Source organism: Dermacentor albipictus, chromosome 6 (assembly GCF_038994185.2).
Source record: "Dermacentor albipictus isolate Rhodes 1998 colony chromosome 6, USDA_Dalb.pri_finalv2, whole genome shotgun sequence".
NCBI classification, from domain to species: Eukaryota; Metazoa; Arthropoda; class Arachnida; order Ixodida; family Ixodidae; genus Dermacentor; species Dermacentor albipictus.
In genome coordinates this window covers 135,902,442-135,921,831 of record NC_091826.1, presented here as the reverse complement: position 1 = coordinate 135,921,831, position 19,390 = coordinate 135,902,442, and the positions used below count along the sequence as shown (strand labels likewise).

Below are 19,390 nucleotides of genomic sequence, written 5' to 3'. Positions count from 1 at the left end.
CGTCAGCCGTTCTTCGTGTGACGCCCAGTCATTCCTGGAAACGTCGAATGGTTCCATGTGGCCCAGTTGAGCAGAAAACTGCGTCGAACCTGCACTGGCTTCTTCGTTCATGATATCAGTCAGCGAAGAAAAGAAAAAGAAGCACTCTTCAATTGTCGATACTGAACAGAGGCTGAATGCCGAGAACACTTGCCTTCCTTGACGCTGCGCAACTCTTCAAAATCCCATCTTCGTCGCCACGTGTTACGTTTTGCGCCAGGCGTGCCAAAAGGATCAGACAAGTTACGGGTGAACGACGTTTATTAACCCATGCTTGTGGGTTGAGGCTCGGCAAGAAAGGCGCTAGCAAGGGGCACTCTGCTTTTAACACTTAGTGGCGCATGCGCACTTCGCAGAGTGCTCTTATCAAGATGAGCGCCAGCCGATACAACAATTAGAAATTTATTTGTGAACAAATTATGTGCTTTAATATTTTTAAAGCAACCCTTCCAATCGATATGGGGCGACACTTCTTTCGCGATGATTTGGGGCTGTTTTGTGCAAAGGAATTATTTTGCCAACCTTCCACTCATGAGGTACAATTCCGGTCATGACGTATTGCTGAAAACGTGCTATAAGAGAGCGCCGGAAATGTATTTTATTTTTTTAGGATCTTTGCATTGATGCAATCGATTCCAGCTGACGATGTTAGTTTCAGGCGCACGATTATTTCATTATCCCGTTAGCTTCAAATCTTATGCCAGGCATGTCATGGTAAGCAGTGTAGGCATGATCTGGGAGGTCACCTACGGGCCCCTCAGTAAACGTTGAAAAGAAGATAGAGCTTCGTATTTCAGCGACGTCCTCGTTTCGCACAGGAACGTTGAGGTTGTCACAGATTGATATAGGCGGACAAGGTTTAGAGTTGATAACTTGCCAGAATTTTTTACTATTATTTCCTAGCATAGCCGGTAATGTGGATGATAGGAAGGAACGTTAGTTTGGGCGGCAAGAGAGCCGAATTTTTTTCAATGATGTACCAACTCCATGCTGAAAGTATGTTAGATTGTTTTGCCGAAAGGAAGTCCTTTCTTCTTCTTTCTTAGTCGCCTTAACGCGTTATTGAACCACGGTGAAGCTGGGCTTTCTGTTGCGGTGATGGCGGGGACGTATAAATCAACAAATTATTTTATTTTGTTTTTGAACCAGTTCGATTCGAATGAACATTGAGAAAAGTCATTGTAAAATCTATAGAAAAGTCGTCTAATTCCTTGTTAATGACGCCTTAGTCACATTTCTCATAAAGTGCTAACGTCTTTGCTTTTTTAACGCGTGTCTGGTCAAAAGAATATGCACCGTGAAGTATTACGTGATCGGGATGGGTTGTGAGCACGAGGTCTAGTATGCTGGGTAAACGTGTGCTCCCGCTTGTAGTCTTCATGAGAAGCTGAGATAAGTTAAAGGTGAGGCATGTGTCAATAAAATCGCTCTCTGTGGAACGTTTCGACGCCGTCAGGGCGAGGTAGTTCCTCGTTATTGAGGGAAAAATTGAAATCGCCGAACAAGAGTAACGCTGAGTGGGGGTACAATACAAGCAGAGAATGTAGCGCATTATGGAATTGGTTGACGAAAGAAGAGTCAGCGTCTGGAGGTCGGTAACATGTGGCGATAATCAGAGGTGCATGGAAAACTGGCGAACGTATGAAAATAATTTTTAGATCACTATGGTTAACAGTTTGATAGCAGCGTAAGCTGTGGTGAGTTGCAATTAGGGCGCCCTCACCTTGCCTGTTAAGGCAGTCGTGCCGAAAGATGTCGAAGTCTGGAGCGGAAGGATGCAACCATCTTTCAGTTAGTGCAATTATTTTGCTTTCTGTAGTGTCGATTACGTTACGCATGTCATCAAGCTCCGGTAAAATACTCCTAATATTAGTGTAAAGGACAGGAACAGCGTTGTTTTCTTGCACGAAGGGACGGCCTTTAGCTACGGGTGACTAGCAATAACTTTCCAAGAAGCGTGGCCGTACAATAACATTGAAGTTCCAAAGCCTAGCTTGCTGTAGCGTAGCTTGAAGGGTTTGCGCTGTGCTCGTGCGAGCACGCCTAATTGCTTACGGGCCATATCCGAGTGGCCGGAGAAGAGTATTCGCAAATGCTGTATGAAGGAAGGAAGGAAGGAAGGAAGGAAGGAAGGAAGGAAGGAAGGAAGGAAGGAAGGAAGGAAGGAAGGAAGGAAGGAAGGAAGGAAGGAAGGAAGGAAAACATTATTTGGTCCTGCAAGTAGTGATAAGTAACCACTAAGCGGGCTGCTACCACGTTGGGACCGGAAGGCTAAGCCTCACGGCCACTTCGTGAGCCTGCTGGACAGCCCAGAATTGTTCATCCAGGTCTGGGCTGCGAAGTGCAGCCTCCCGCCTGGACGCATCCTTGATCGCCGAGTCTTCAATTCTTTCGCAAGACCAGAACATGTGTTTGAGCGTGGCTAAAGCACAACAATCTCGGCAATAAGGCTCTGCATACGTCTCCGGATAAAAGATGTTCAGTCTCCGTGGGCAAGGATAAGTACCAGTCTGTAGTAAGCGTAGTGTAAGTGCCTGAGCCCTGTTTAGTTTAGGATGCGGCAAACTGTAAACCCTGCGATTAAGAAGGTAATACTTCGTGATTTCATTGTACGTGGAAGGGGAGTCTCTGTTCTCGGGGAGTACCGCCACGCCTTTGCGCGGGGCAGAGCGGAGGGTAAGATCTCGCGCTGCCTCATGAGCGGACTCATTGAGATTCGAAGGGGCTCCCTCGATCATCCCAAGGTGAGCAGGGAACCAACATAAGTAGTGTTGAGAGATCTCACATGTCTGCATAATTTTAAAAGCAACCTTAGCCACCGAGCCCTTCTGAAAGGCCCTGACGGCCGACTTTGAATCGCTATATGCAAAAGGCCTGCGCCTGTCAACCAGGGCGAGCGCAATAGCCACTTGCTCCGCGACATCTGGCCAATCAGTTCGAACGGTAGCAGCGTTAACGACACTGCCCTCATTGTCCACGACATTTATGGTAAACACCTTCCTCTCCTCGTTAAAAGAAGCATCGACGAAGCCAACCTTCTGATTCTCATCACGAATGAGTCTCAGCAGGCAAGCTCCCCTGGCCTTTCTTCTACCAACATTTTGCTCCGGATGCATGTTCCTGCGAAGAAGAAGAATATAATTTATTGATAGGAAAGACAGTGAGGTCGACCTGAGCTAGTGCGCTCTAGTCTGCTACTCTGCACTGGGGAAGAGGGAAGGGGAGTGAAAGTATTGGGATGGATGATGATGATAAGAGAAGTGGTGAGTGCTTATGTACATGAGACAGTTGTCTCGCTAGAGCCGCTCGTCGAGCTTGGTGTCCTGCAGGAACTTCAACAATACTTTTGTTGCACGCACTGAAATTGCAGTGTTGGACCATGGGCCGAGGATAGCTTCCTCCGACAGTAGTTGTCTGCCAACGCTGGCTAGGAAACTGTCTAACGTCCTTCGCTCCAGCATATATGCTGGGCAGTCGCACAGTACGTGGTGCAGTGTTTCGGGCATCTGGCAGTGTACACAATCAGGGTTGTTCGATTGGCCGATGAGGTGTGCGTAGCGACGGGTGAAAGCAACGCCAAGCCGAACCCTGTGTAGCAATGATGTTTTGCTCCGTGTAAGCTTCGGGGGCAAACAGAATTTACCGTCTGGGTCAATCGTATGTAGACGTCCGTGAATATGATCAGAGTGGGCTGTGTAAGCCTTTGTAATGTCCTGCATGAGTGCCTTGATCATGGAGTTGGTGTCAGGTCGCGAGTAGGTAATCCGTACTTCATCAGAGGAAGAGGAGGCCGATCTTGCCTCACTGTCAGTGAGTTCATTACCAAAGACACCACAATGGCTAGGCATCCATTGAAAGGTAATCACGTGGCCACTTAACTTGGCACTGTAATAAAGTTCGACGATTTCCAGCACGAGCAGATAGTATGGTCCTTTCTTTAAAAAAGTATTTTAGCGCCTGTAGCGCTGATTTGGCATCGCACAATATCGTCCATTTATGGGGTGTCTGCGTTCTCATAAAACGGACAGCCTCTCGTATTCCCGACATGAAGCTGCGAAATCTTCTCCTGAGGAACACCCAACTCTCTCAGAATGTGCCGACCCGTGCTACTCGTAGAGAGACGCACCATCTGCGTCCTCTCCTGAGCCTCAGCTATGTCATCCAAGGTATTATGAATTCCCAGCTGGAGAAGTCGGTCGGTGCTGGTGCACATTGACACTCCCAACAATTTCTTCGTGATCTTCTTAATCTGCGTGTCAAGCTTCTCCTTCTCCAATGGTTTCCACTTGTACATGGCCGTCACACAAGTAAATACAAATGCGTGCATAAGCCTAATCAGACTATCCTCCTTGAACCCCGTCTGCCTGTTGGCCACCCTCTTCACTAGGCGCACCACATTTTCTGTCTTGGCAATGATCTTCTGGATCGTCAGCGTGTTGGCGCCGTTCGACTCAATCATCATCCCCAGAACCCTGAACTTATCAACCCTAGGTATGATATCGCCATTTCTTGTACGAAGCTGAATGCTCAGCTGGTCCACGGGGATCCATCCCCTTGGCTTGAGTCCCCTTCTAGTGGGACTGTACAGCAACAGCTCCGACTTGGAGGGGGAGCACCTTAACCCCGTCGTGTCCAAATAATTCTCAATTACATCTACTGCCTCCTGCAGAACACTTTCGATATAGCCCTCACTACCACCGGGACACTATATGGTCACGTCATCTGCATACATGGTGTGCCTAATCCCCTCAATCTTCAAGAGCTTCTTGGCAAATCCGACCATGGTCAGATTGAACAATGTGGGCCAGATGACGGCCCCCTGAGGAGTGCCCCTGTCTTCAAGAATTAACGTCTTTGACTCCAGCTCCGCAACCCTCAAGGTAGCCTTCCTGCCTAACAGGAAGGACCTGACATAGTCATGAAAGCGCGCGGAGGCCAAGATCCGAAATGGACTTAAGAATATAAGAGTGCCGAACGTTGTCAAAAGCCTCCTCCAGGTCCAGCCATAGGATGACCTTAACGCCCCTTCCATCTCCATCAATGATCTGATGCTTGATGAGCTTCATTGCGTCTTGAGTCGACAGCCCGGCCCGAAAACCAATCATAGTGTGGGGGTAGACCTGGGGCCGCATTCTGTAGCGGTTCCTTTGGGAACCGGTTCCTTTTGGCTGTTACGTCTGGATTACGTAACTCGGAGAAAGAGTGGAACGGGGCGGCGTGAGAGGAACCAATCAACGAGCGGCGGTCTGCCGGACGATCACGTCATCATTTTTGTTTGTACTTGGGGGACGATATAGCAATTGAAGGATGTTGGTGGTTTGATAAAAAAACATTGGTTTGTATAAAACACTTGCAAATATATTTTCAGTTATAAATGTGAGCTTGCGGCGCAGACCGCTACTGGGAGTTGTAAGTTTATTTGTGTTGTTTTCTTATTTATTCGCTAGGTGGTGTGCCATACGTTATGCAAACAAGTTGCCTCGCTTTGTTTACGTTTTGGACTTGCCAGTTTGCGCGCCGCGGGTCCAAAACGATGTCCTCGCGGAAGGTTAGGCGGCTGGGTCCTCATGTTTCAGCGAGGCAACATACTCGTGTCATTTGTTGAAGAGCACCCCTACCTTGCGAAGGCGTCGTGTGTGCTGGGTCAACAGCTGACGGCGGCGCGCAAGGCAGCAAGTGACTGCCTTGCTGAATGGTGAGGGCCCGGCAGTGAAAACTGCAGCCCAATGGCGCGGCGTGTGGAAGAAAGACGTGTATAACGCCCGCCGTGATGCAGCCAGGTAAGCTCACTCGCTGACGGAGCTTTTGCGCACCATATTCTAACAAAGGTGTTAATCACAGAGGAACCGGAGGAGGCAGCCTGCCCGGACCGCGAGGGTGGGCGAGCGCCATCGGAGTCTGCCCGCCGTTCTTTGAGCCCGACGAAGAGGTGAACATCAGGCGCATGGGTTTCAATAGGTCAACGCCAAGTCGACGTGCTGTCGCGATTCGCTCAGTCACCGCCGTTATGGCTGACGTGTGGTCGCGCGCTAGTGTTGCCGCTCAGAAGATGGCCCGAGCTTGAGCGGAAATCGTCAGGCTATTTACTATCGCTTGCGTCAAGTAAGGTCGACATTTTTGTTAAATACCTTTCATCAGTATTTCAGTCTACTCATTCAAACATTAGTGGGGTTAATAGAGTTGATTTTCCGGTCGGAGCCGGCGAAATGTCTGAGGTTGTATTTAGTGTGACGAGCATCGAGCGATTATTACAGAGTTTGAAACGAACAAAAGTGTGTGGTCCGGATGATATCCCTAATTCATTCCTTATAAATTGCTCGAGCATCTTTGTACTTCTGTCGCTTATTTCAAAATTTCTTAAATAACAGCGTTGTTCCTGGTGATTGGAAACTAGCGCGAGTGGTGCCAATTCGTAAGAGTGGACAGAGGAACAGAGTTGAGAATTACGGACCAGTATCCTTAACTAGCATTTTATGTATGTAAGGTTATGGCACATGTGTATACCTGCATCATGTCTCATCTTGATAACAATAACCTTCTTCATCCTAGTCAGCATGGGTTTCGGCAGGGTTTTTCGTGTACGGCACAATTGCTTGCATTCACTCATGAGCTAGTCTCAGCAGTCGACAAGAAACAAATTGTTGATTGTATATTTCTGTATTTCAAAAAAGCTTTTGACGTCATTACGCATAGTCTACTGATCGCTAAACTTTGACTTTACAAATTGGATGAGAAGGTTATCGCATGGATTGCCGAGTATCTTCGCTCAAGACAGATGTCTGTGGCTCTCAACGGATTTTCCTCTGAATACGTACCTGTGACTTCTGGGGTACCCCAGAAGTCACATTCATGGCACCACTTCGGGCATTACATCATCATTTACAGCATGGTTTCCAAAAAGGATTTTCTTGCGAAACCTAACTACTAGAATTCACGTCAGACTTACACTTTCATATGAACAGTAATAAACAAATTGACTGCATCTTTTTGGATTTCTCGAAAGCATTCGATCGTGTAGCCCATAGTCACCTGATATCAAAGCCCTCAGCAATTAAACTCAACTCACTAACCCTATCATGGATTCGTAATTTTCTTACTAATCGCGAACAGTTCACTGTTGTTGCTAACTTTTCTTCTGGCCTCTCTGACGTCACCTCCGGTGTACCTCAAGGCAGTGTACTTGGGCCTCTTCTCTTTTTAATTTACATTAACGACTTGCCGAACAATATATCATCTTCTATACGATTATTATTTCACAGGTTTGTTCACACAGTTGGCCTAACCTTATCAAACCTGAAAGAAGCATCCTCGACGTCACAACGACTGAACAATCAGTTCAGCTACACCCGAATTTATGGTAACACACACGCTTTTAATTTTTCAACTTTGCCCCGTGCGGTCCGTTTATGGAATGCACTACCAGATACCATTGCATGCCAATCTAAACACACTGCATTTCGCAATCTGCTAAGCAATCAATATGCCGTTTCAACCGTCTAAACACGTCATGTCTTTTGTAACTTACTTGCATTTTTTTCTACAAGTTAAAGAATTTCAGCGCTCCCAATTTTTTTACAATACTTACTACTGTACAACATGTAAAAACGTTTACAATGTTATTATGCTATTATCTTGTTGTTTACCATTTATTGTTATTGCTCTACATATTGTATTTGCTAATGTATTAATTTTCCATGTTCTGTGTGCACTCCTTTCATTATGCTGATGTTTATTTCTTTCCCGATTCCATACTAATATGTTACCGTATTTCCCCCTTACACTATGCCTTCTCGAAGGCATGTAAGGTACACGTAAATAAATAAAGAAATATTTAGAATGTTTGCAGATGACTGTATAGTATATAAGGTCATCAACAGCGAATCTGACCAACAAGCACTAGAACATGATTTGGATTTGATTGCCACATGGTGTGAAAAATGGAAAATGTCACTGAATGAGCAAAAGAGTGTCCACGTCACCCTTACCGGGAAGCGCTCATATGACAGCAATCGTAACACTATAAATAATGCTACTCTTGAACAAGTGCCAGAATATAAATACTAGGGGTGTGCGAATATTGAAGTTTTCGAATACGAATCGAATACGAATAAGGCGAAAAACTATCTTCGAATATCGAATCGAATATCGAATATATGTGTAGCATTAAAAAATTGCAAAACCAGGTAACAATACCTTTATTACCCTTTTCAAAATAATATTGCATTTTACGAGGCTGCTTCAGGTTAAAGAGGCACTCATTATAGGTAATGCACTCAGGTAATGTCAGGTAATGCTCTGTCAGGTAAACGCTTGTTACAGATTATCGCGAAGGAAAACTGACTGCTCAACACGTTCAGAAAGTAAGGGCTCTCTATGCACTGTGGCAACATTTGTCCAGGTAACATTTTCTAGGTGCATATTTTATTGCGCATACTTACAAAGCCCGAAAGTACATCATATATTGTTATGAAAGAGCCCTGGAATATAGCTTGGTAAAAAAAATTGAAACTGATCATGTCTCACGGGCCTGATGCAGATAGACTGGAACAGAGCGTACACATTCATAGTAATGTTCGTTACAGCACTTAAGATCGCAGTGCTGTAACGCTGTGTCGTCGTTTGGTACTCTTTTGTCCTTGTTTTGTGTTGCGCTGTAACGAACCTTACTATGAAACCCAACAAACTGGCCCAACTTGCCATCTTTATGCAGAGCATACAGATAATGAGCGGATCACGTGAAGCTCTCAGTGAATAAACATGCTTTTAGGAGAATGTGGAGCAAGCATATAATTCATTAATTGCTAAATTATTCACAGTCTGTCCGAATATTCGCCGTTTCGACCATTATTCGGCCGTCCTCGAATATTCGGGAATTTACGAATATGCATTTCTCGAATCGAATACGCTTCGAATAAGGAAAATATTCGATTCGTATTCGAAATTTCGAATATTCGCACACGCCTAATAAATACTTAGGTGCATTTTTTTCTGCTGATCTAAGGTGGAACAGACACGTTACTCATGTTAGGAACAAGGCTGTCGGAGCATTAGGTTTCTTGAAACGTAACTTTAGTAGCTTGCCACAGAAACTTAGGGAGCAACTGTATTTCACACATGTGCGCAGTACACTAGAGTATGCGTGTGTTTGCTGGGATCCATATACTACAGAACTTGTAGATAAAGGAGAAAAAGTGCAGAACAGGGCAGTTCGGTTTGTCCTTGGCAATTATGACAGGATGCTTAGCATGACAGAAAGCAAAAAAGCATTAAATTGGCATCTTCTTGAACGTCGTCGCCGGAACCTCAGATTAAAATTTCTTCATAACATATACCACTCTAATACGGGGATAGCCAGGTAATTGTATTTTCAGCCGCCCATGTTTCTAAAAGGCGAGATCACAAATTAAAAATATGTGAGATTCCTTTTGACCCTCTATTGCATGAATTATGAAAAGTCATTTTTTCAGCTTTCATTATTGATTGAATGAACAAACACGACTGTAATAATAAAGATAAAGCTTTCTGCCAAATATGGCACACCATGAAGATGGCTGAGCGCTCTTGCTGCCATAGGCGGAAAACAAAGCTTCACGGACGGTGGTCTTTTTAGTGCGATGTGGAGAATGAAATGAAATAGTTGTTTGCTGCGTTCAGGCACAGATGAATGTTGCACTTCCTCTATCTTACCAACGACTTTTTTGTGCAAGGTGGCCGCTTACATCTTTGTTTCTTCTCGTCAAATTCTGGCCAGTGGCCGACTTGGTCAGATCGGTAGTCTTTGGGTGGCATTGCGGCCGCTGGTCCCTGTGCTTTTTTGACTTGAACCTGGAATTCGATGTGCTGACTAGAAGTCCTTCCTGGTCGTTAGTTGGGTAGGCACTTGTTATGCGAGGTAAGGCATTCTGCAATTTCTGCTTTTAAATGAGCCAGCGGTAGTACTTGTCTCCTCCTAAGCTGCTCCTGCACCCTCCTGTACAATACCCATGCTGTTACTACCGATAAGTCTAGCATAGGCGTAAAAATTCGAAAGTGCCATTTCTTCGACCTCTGATATGTATGCAGTAAAGTCCAAACAGTGAGTGCAGCAGGTCAACACCACCCATCTGCCTGTTATGGACCTTTACTACGCTGGGGCAATCAATTTCGCGAAACACCTTGGCGGAGGTAAACCAGCGCTTAGTCTTTTGGACTGGATCTCTCCCAACAAAGCTGGACAGAAATGTCACGGCGCGGTTATCGCATCAATGAACACACGATAACTCCACGTCATCTATCGCGCTTGTGAGTGCCTCTGAAGCACCACGTCCTTTACATTTCAGTTCCTTTTCGCTTTTCAGGCGGCTGTTTGGTAGACAATTCGCCCTTACCGTACCGATCGTCAAAATTACATCTTGTGATAGAGTGACCTGCAACTTCGGGCTATTGAACAGATGGCAGCACGTTACCATATTTTGTATTTCAAGTTCATACTGTGCCAAATATGGCACACACCGATTTCGGTTTCTGTGCTGTAGTTGCAGGCAAAATTGAGAAAACTAGTAACTGCCTTGAATTGACGAGACCAAAAAATATGCCAAAATAATTTTTCTATGTTTCTGCGGTCGAAATTTTCAGAGAAAAAAAAACAATTGCTCGTGTTTGCCCCCTCAGAGTTTCACGTCGCATCCCAAAATCTACTTCACCTCTGTTTTGCGTATCGCTCAAGAGATGGCAGCATTTGCCCATAATAAGTGCACATAACTATGAGATTTACTCTGATGGTATCACATTCTCAACTGGGAATCTCACACACGCGAAAAAGAATGGTAACTGGTATGTGCCAAATATGGGACGCCATGCAATAGAGGGTTAAAAGCGACGCTTTCCGCTACTCTTTCTATGTTCGTACTATAAGGGATTGAAATACTCTACCACCTGACACTGTCTGTATTTGTTCAAATGATGATTTCTTCCATGCTTTATGAATGTAATTTTGAGTGTCCATTTATATGAGTTGTACCCTCCCTGTTGTAATGCCTGAGTGGCGAAGCAGGTACCCAATGAATAAAATAAAGAAATGTTTCATTGTCATGATTTTGTTTATATTGTGTTATAGCGTAGTTGCACCTTGTTAAGCAGCAATTACGAGCATTATGTGAAATCATGCGTGCAAGAAATGCAATGTTGAAGCAACTCTTGAGTTTAAACAAAGCAGTAGGAAGCATGAGTGTCTGCTATTTAAAGAAATCCTGCTCCAAAAAGTGCTTGGCATGTCTCGCTTGTTGCTATACGTTTCAATATGTGCTATACAGATTGCTCTGAACGACATTTCAGTTGCTGTGTAACTTGTGCTGTGCTTGTGTGTCACACATGAACAGACACCTTCAGCTTTGGAACAATGCATACTGCACAGTAAAATAGGCATCGCAAAGCAATATTCAACAATGCAAGATTGGTAGCCATTAACCTTGGAAATAACCTTTATTTAAAGAAAATTCCCTGGCGAGACAATATTCAAAAGCACAATGAACAACGCAAAGGAGTAACATAATGGCACATGGTTATTTGTCACTGCATGTGTATCTGTCATGCTCAACATAGACAAATCATGTGCTTTTCACTACCGCAGTATGCAGCATACTACGATTAGCCACATGTGAGCACACGCAATGTGTTATGTTGAAGTGCACGGCCTATTTACTTCATGAAAAGAAAAATAAAACATGTTACACCAGCACATGTCTCCGCCTCATTTGCCAGCGAATGCGCCGGAGCACACTTTGCAGGTAGGCAATGCGCAAATTTCTGGGCAGCCGAAACACACCAACTATGGATTCGCGCACCGCACGGCCTCTTTGAAACAAAGCTCGAGAAGGCTGTACAGGGTGCGCCTGCGGCGGCACCTGTACTTGAAGCGGCACTTGTGCCTGGGCTGGCCCCTGTGCGCTGTCGTCATGTGCACCGTCGTCATCTGGCAGAGGCACGCCTGCTGCAAGGCAGAGGTTATGCAGCGCTGCGCAAGCTGCAACAATAGTGGCTGCGTTCCGAGGCGAGTAGTGGAGCACCCGATACCTCTGCAGGCATCGGAAGCGGCTCTTGACGACTCCTATGCACCGCTCAACGGCATTTCGCATTGATGCGTGTGGCTCATTATAGCGCGCCTCTGCCGTGAGGCGATTTGGGTGACCAGGCACAGGAGTCATGATCCATGGCTCTAGCGGGTACCCAGAGTCCCCTGTAAAGTGTTGCATGTCAGTGAACGAAATGGATACATTAAGGCACAATGCAAGAACACAGTCTACGCCAGGGCCCTTTTACAACGGGAGCGGGTCTTGGATTTATTGTTGTAATATCTATCAAACATTGACCTTCCCGGAAAGTTGTAAAGAAAGTTCAACTCATTTTAAAGAAAAGCCCAATTTCACCTGTTGTCTTGGCTGCAAATCTCATTCTCAGGTTAAGTTGGACATGTAATATTTATTTCATACTCGTGGTTTTCTGCTCCGTTCATCCCATTTGCCCCTCCCTAAATGTACATCTTTCACTAAAACTTATTAGCTCTTCTCTCTTCAGAAGTGTTATTTTATAAAACACTTCTAAGGTCTACTCTCGAATATGCTGCCAGTATCTGGGATCCTTGCTCTACCTTTCGTACCTCTTCTCATGAAGGTACCCAAAATCGAGCTACCCGTTTGATCCTTTCTAATCACTCCAGCACCACATGTCGCTGTAACAAACAAAATCGCACACATTGCAACGCAAAGCAAAGTAGCGCAACTTGCACCATTCTACAATATATACTACACCGATCACTAACGTCGATGCCGAAAGTTTCACGCACACGCTTATTCCTTTGTTCCAAGGACAGGGACCAGGTCCCCGAGTTCATTGTCACCAACCCTTTTCCACTATACTTGAAAACTGCCATTTCGACGTGTTCTGTAGAATTCCACCCCTGCCTGTAGCGCTCCACATGGCATTCAGTGTATTGAAATTAATAAATAAACAGCATAACATGTCAGCTGTTGTATACATGCTGGTATAAATATCTGCCTTTTAAGAGAGACTTGTTTCTCTCGATAGTCGCTGCAGGTTCATTAGGTACTGCTGCATTCACAACACATTTCTAGCAAATCACGCTTTCTTAAAGCTTGCTAGGATGCAAAACTATTTGACTGTGTATGTTTTACATGTGGAAGAAGCACTGCTACTTTAGGTGCACTTACCAAGCAAGACTTCTCCATGAAGTAACAGGCCACGAGTGAGGCGGCGGCGAAATGCAGAATGCCTCCAGACGAAAGAATCGTGGCACGATCCCGGAAACCGTGGGTCAATTTCCAGGATATTCAGCTTCGCGTCGCACACCTCATAAGGGAAAGCAAAGAGAAGGTGTCAGTGCCACTGCAACAAATATCTGGCACAACCTTTTGCTTACAACATTACTTGCCAATCAGTTACTGTTCAGTCAGTGAACACAATTACAGAAAAGGAGATATCAACATACGCAGCAGGCAGTTGATCAACATACGCAGTATCAGCATGATAACAATGTCATCTTAACCTACAAATGCAATGTTGGCATGTCTTCACATGCTCATGTATGGCATACGGTAACAACACAATGTGCAAAATAATTCCTTTGGTTTCTTCCGTCCATTTTGTATAAGATTCTGCTAAAGAGTGCCACCTGTGTTTTTTTTTTGTTTTTTTTTCAGACAACGTGCCTATTACAAGCGAAAGAACGCGGAAACAGCATGTGCCGTATTGACAGCTAGAGCAAATGGGTGTCCACACATTCTCATTCTCCCTCACACCATTTTCATTGATGGGATGCTCCTTTTCGCGTTTACAGTCTGTTGGCCACAATGCTTTAGTTTTACATCGAATAAGAATCACAAGGGCTCGTCTTCTGTTAGGATCGCTCGCAGACGAAGACTCCCTTCACTGCTACGGCGTCTATTCCGGTTTAAGTCACGCGTAATGTGTTTACATTGTAGCATCGAAAAGGCTATTCAACTGTGATTGGAGAGCACTGAAAAGTGCGGCCGTGTTCTATGCAAAGATCAAAGTCGTCATTACACATACAACACAAACGCTACTTTCTCTAATAGGAACGCATGTATTACCGGCAATTGATGAAAAATAACGAAACGAAGTTTTTTACAACGTGCACTCGCGCAAACACATATCGAAAATATTTGTCAATGAACAATACTCACGACCATGCAGTTGAGGGCGTAATACCCTTTACGGCTCCAGTACGATTCCGTTTCGCCGGGGCCGAGCTTCTTAGGGCGAACGATGGCTATCAGACTCCCGTCCACACATCCTAGAACTCCTGGAATTTTTCCACGGCTAAGAAAGCCTTCCTTGACGGCGGCTTTCTGTTGCGCCGTGCATGGGAATCTAACCCACCCTTTTTCCTTGCCCACAACCGTAATGGCCTTGGCGACGGCTGTAATGATCCGGCTGACCGAAGGCTACGACAGTGCAATCGCTTCTTCATTCCCGACGCACTGTTGAAAGCTCCCGGTGGCAAAAAACCGCAGCGTGCACAGCACTTTCATCGTAGTGTCCACACCACGCAATCTTTGAGGTCCGAGATGTCCTTCTCATCGCAAAGACGTCGCACTATGTCTTTGGAGAGACTAAAATGCCTTCGAAACTCTTCTTCGGCCATGCCGAACGCGTCGCGTCGTTGTCTTTCGGCACTCGCCAGCAGCATAACCAAAAGAGCCGCCATTGCCGTCTCTGTCTCGTCTCGTCTAGGTGCCGGCTCGTCAGCTGGCGCGAGATTAGCCGGCTGCCACGGTTGCCCTAGCAACCCTCGACATCATGCTCGCCCCCGCGCGCGACTCTCAAACGAACCACTTCTCCGCGGTTCCGCTCCTAGCAGGGAACCGGTTCCTTTCCAGATGATTGGCAACCTGCGTGACGTCATGAAAATTTGTCGTCCCGCCCACCAGGGATGACGACATCGAAGCGCCGACCAATGGCCACAGCCAAAAGGAACCGGTTCCCAAAGGAACCGCTACAGAATACGACCCCTGGTTCTCTTCAAGGCACCTTGTAAGCCGATTAAGCACCGCATGCTCGGCTACCTTGCCCACACACGAAGTGAGCGAAATAGGCCTTAAGTTATCAATGCTCGGGACTTTGCCAGCCTTGAGAATCAGCACCGTGAGAGCTGTCTTCCACTGCTCCGGAACCACCCCGTTAACTTCACCGGTAAGGTACTTGATTGACCTATAGTCCAGATTCTTCAAAAGCTTGTTCGAAATCCCGTCCGGTCCGGGAGCCGACTTGCTCTTAAGATTATGCAAAACCGTGCGTACCTCTTCCACAGAAAAGTCCTCATCTAGGGAAAAGTTGTCCACTCCCGTGTAGGCCTGCACTGTCAGAAAGAGCATCCGGGTCCGCAACAAGAAGGTATTTGTTGGCCAGCTTTTCAACCAGTTCTTCCTCCGAGGCAGACCCCACTGCTTCGTGTACAGCTCTAGCAAGGATGTGCCCCTGACTAACCCTCGTATTGGAGTCGTTCAGCAAATACTTAAGCAAGCCCCACGACCTCCCGTTGCGCCCCTGCTCGTGCACCGAGTTGCATACCTCATCCCACTGTTGCCTAGACAAAAGCTTACAGTGCTCCTCAATCAGCTTATCCAGCTCGGAAATATTTTTACGCAGCCTGCGATTAAGCCGCTGCCTCTTCCACCTAGCCAGCATAGGCCACTTGACTTCAGTAAGATGGGCCAGCCTGCTATCAACACTATTCACCTCCAAATCCGTAGTGATCTCCTTCGTAGCCTCCTTTACATCCTCCCTCACCTGGGTGACCCAATCCTTCAGGGACGGCTGGTACAGGCCTTCGAATGCTGTAAGAAGAGTCCTTCAGTTTTCTGGCACTTGATAGAAGAGTTTCCTTAAAGGGCCCCTGAAACGGTTCGGACAAATTTTGTAGGCGCGTAGGGTGCAGCTTAAGTAGAACATTCGCACCACAATTTAAGTGAAGCGTTACGTATTAATGGAGCAACAAGCGATTACAAGTTACCCTCCTCCCTAGATATGCTTTTCCTCCTCAACTCGCTCGCCGAGCGAGCGGCGCTAAGCTCCGCCTTCACTGGTTCAGCGTCACGATGCGACGTCACATCGTTCACTTCCGGTTGTTCTGGAGCACGCCCCCTCCCGCGCGAGACCTCTCCGCTAGCCGCTTGGCCGTCAACCGAGAGCTATCGAAGCAGCGTGCGTTGCGAGCATTCTGTCGTAGTGCCGAACGTGTCCGGTAACCACAGGCAAGCTGGTCATATCGGCAAATGACTGGAGGCATAAACTCAAGCTGATGAAGGAACTTTGGCGTAGACATACGTGAGCGGCCTGATCGGTCTGCACGGTCCAGACACTTGCTGGCGCAGCGCTTAGCCAGTCAAACAAAGCGCTAATATTGCTCTAACCAAGTGTAAACCATTTTAAACATTTATAAAAACAACGTGTTGATGATTACACTCCTATGAAAAACACACACCAGCAGCAAAGAAGAATACACTTCGTTGCTGCTACTGTGTATGGTGGATCTCTGTGCCACCAGGTGGCTGCACCGTGCAGACCATTCTAAAGCCCCTCAATCTCCCAAAGGGCCGCCATTCGCTTCCCTCCTCCTCCGCTTGGCGCGGCCTCGATGGTGGCGCCGCCGATGGTGGGCCTGCTGTAGCAGACGACGGCTAACACGTTACGGGAGGAAATCCGCAGAAAAGTTCGTTCGAGCCCTGCGGAGCAGTTTCTTCAATCGAGATCTTTCTTCGTCAGTCGGTAACTGGCCTTTAGAATTTCGTCTTGGAATTGCGGAAGAAATAGAGAAAATTACCATTATTCAAGGAGTACTTAAGGCGTAAAGCGCGTGACGTTGAGAGTTCGTGTTGCTGAAACACGACGCAAGCACGCGGTGTACTCAAACACGCGCGTAATTACCAAAGTTTCAGGTGTTGACAGCTCGAAAGTATGTGTACGTCGTTTCGTAGGTTCATTCACGTACCTGCAGGACACGTTTGTTCGGTCGGCGCGTGGGAGATTCCGGCTGTGTGCGGTCAGCAATGCCTGGCAACAGGGCCGTTTTTTTCATTGCGGTGTGCTTTGGTAATCGTGACGATCTATTGTCTTTTGTTTACAAGTACTGCTCCAGGAGGGCACACGTAATGGCTAACGGAGGCCTCTGAAGAGCACGTAATATTACACTAATGCAGGCGTCGCAGGGAGTGTTCGCATACAAAATTGGTTGGCCGCGATCTTATACCCGCTTGGCATGCACAGGCTTCGGCGAGCCCCATCCAGCCCTGGTTCTAGTTTTGGTGTTCCCGTTGCCGCTTTGGTGCCCTGGAGGCGCCGTCAATAATACGAAATAATGACAAGTTGTTACAACTAGTAAATAAAATTTATTGAAGAAATACAATCGCGCCGAGGCGCCAACTTCTAAAGCAGCGCTTGCGCGCGAGTATTATGAAACGCCAAAGAGGAATTTACCGGCCCACGTACGACTCTACGATCAAAGTGCACGTTAAACATCCCCAGGCGAGCTAGATAAAGTTATCCGGAGCCATCCACTACGACCTCTTAGCTTTAGTCGCGTCGGAACGTTAAAAACATTAATCACCACAAACCAATAATATTTGGGGTTTTACGTGCCAAAACCACTTTCTGATTATGAGGCACGCCGTAGTGGAGGACTGCGGAAATTTTGTCCACCTGGGGTTCTTTAACGTGCACCTAAATCTAAGCACACGGGTGTTTTCGCATTTCGCCCCCATCGAAATGCGGCCGCCGTGGCCGGGATTCGATCCCGCGACCTCGTGCTCAGCAGCCCAACACCATAGCCACTGAGCAACCACGGCGGGTTCACCACAAACCAAATCAATACATGCGGGCGTACATTGGAAGCTAAGACTGCGTCGTAAGCCATAGTGAGCCTTGCAAAAGCGTCGAGAATGTGCGAACTTCTGGTGGAGCTCAAAACACAACCTGAATAAGGTCGCTTTTATGTTACAAGCCAGCTGTAGATGCGTGCATTTCACCGCAAGACGAAACTACATGAAACAAAGAGAGCACATTCGAAAAAGAAAGTCAAACAACGCGCTAAAAACCACGCAGAGCATGAACACACACTTTTTCGAAGCGGAAGGCGTTAACTAGGCTCAAAATAAGAGGTTGTGAGTAGCCGTGGCCCTTACTTCACTAAGCCGTGCGTTCTTTGCCACTTCCTCGAAGTCAGCCCGCCCGATCCTGCGACTACACACTTCTTTTTGCGTAGCGCCCGCCGGACGGCAAAGCAAAAAAACTTTTTGCCCTCGCTGTGTCTGTCGCGGCAACCGAAGGCGCAGCAGCATGGCATCGCAATTATGTTGCCGGCCCTGCACGTTCTATTACGCTAACGCACTCCGTCAGTCTGCCTGCCGTACTTTCGTAGCGCAGGCCCAACAATGGAGGTCGGCGCGCGCTGGAAAGAAAAAATATACAAAAGCGCGGCGCCTGCTCCGCGCTGGAAAGAAAAAAATATACAGAAGTGCGGCGCCTCCTTTCACGTGACACAGATTGGCTAATGGGGGAGCGGAGGAGGCTGGGGAGACAGGAGGCGTGGAGGAGGACGCGCCAGGGTGAGCGGGGTGTCGGAAAGATCTAAGAATGGCGCTACTTTTGAAAAATTGAGGGGCTTTACACCATTCACATTTGCCCTTCTGCTCATCTCGTGGCTCATCCCGGCACAGTCAAGTGGCCAGACCCTTGCGCTTGCGTTTGCCCTAATACCGGACTCGCGAAACGCTTTTGCGTTAGTAATCTTCCAGTGTAAAGTGACGGCCGCAAACGCGCAAATCCTGACGCCGATCGGATACCGGCAGTCCGATGCGCAGCAGCCAGTTCGCTTGTATACTGCCTTGCAGAGGGACACGATGTCGCAGCTTGCATATTGCAAGTCGCTAGGTTTGCAGTCCACAAGGCAACAAAGTCGAATCATAGTGCTCGCGAAAAGACTGCGACCGACTCTGACCGCGGAGCTCTCGTCAAAATGGAGTTCGTTGTAACGCAAGCAGACGACACTTGCTGTGTGCCGGAAGTGCTGAAGTGTACTGAAAAATTGTTCTTGTGCATTCTCGTTATGTTGCTTTCTTTTTATAAAAACAAATAAACTAACATTCCAACTATTACGAAGATTATTTGTTCACCATAAAGTTGGAAAAATTATCAATCACGCGGCCTGGTCAGCCAATCGGATAGCTCACCCCACTGACGTCATATGGGTGATTTCCGTCATATGGGTAGGGGCGGCTTAAAATTCCGCCGAGCAGGGTGCTGCGATCGGCAGCGATGTGCAATTTTAAAACCTTATAAT

General features: G+C 46.8%; 1 long non-coding RNA gene across 1 annotated transcript; it reads right to left on the bottom strand.

Moving 5' to 3' along the window:
- Positions 1-12,186: 12,186 nt before the first annotated feature.
- On the bottom strand, positions 12,187-14,404 carry LOC135902281 (uncharacterized). The gene is made up of 3 exons (XR_010564471.2): positions 14,238-14,404; positions 13,245-13,383; positions 12,187-12,253 (listed from the first exon to the last, which is right to left on the bottom strand). It is a non-coding gene; the product is annotated as an uncharacterized lncRNA (long non-coding RNA).
- Between the last annotated feature and the right edge of the window lie 4,986 nt (positions 14,405-19,390).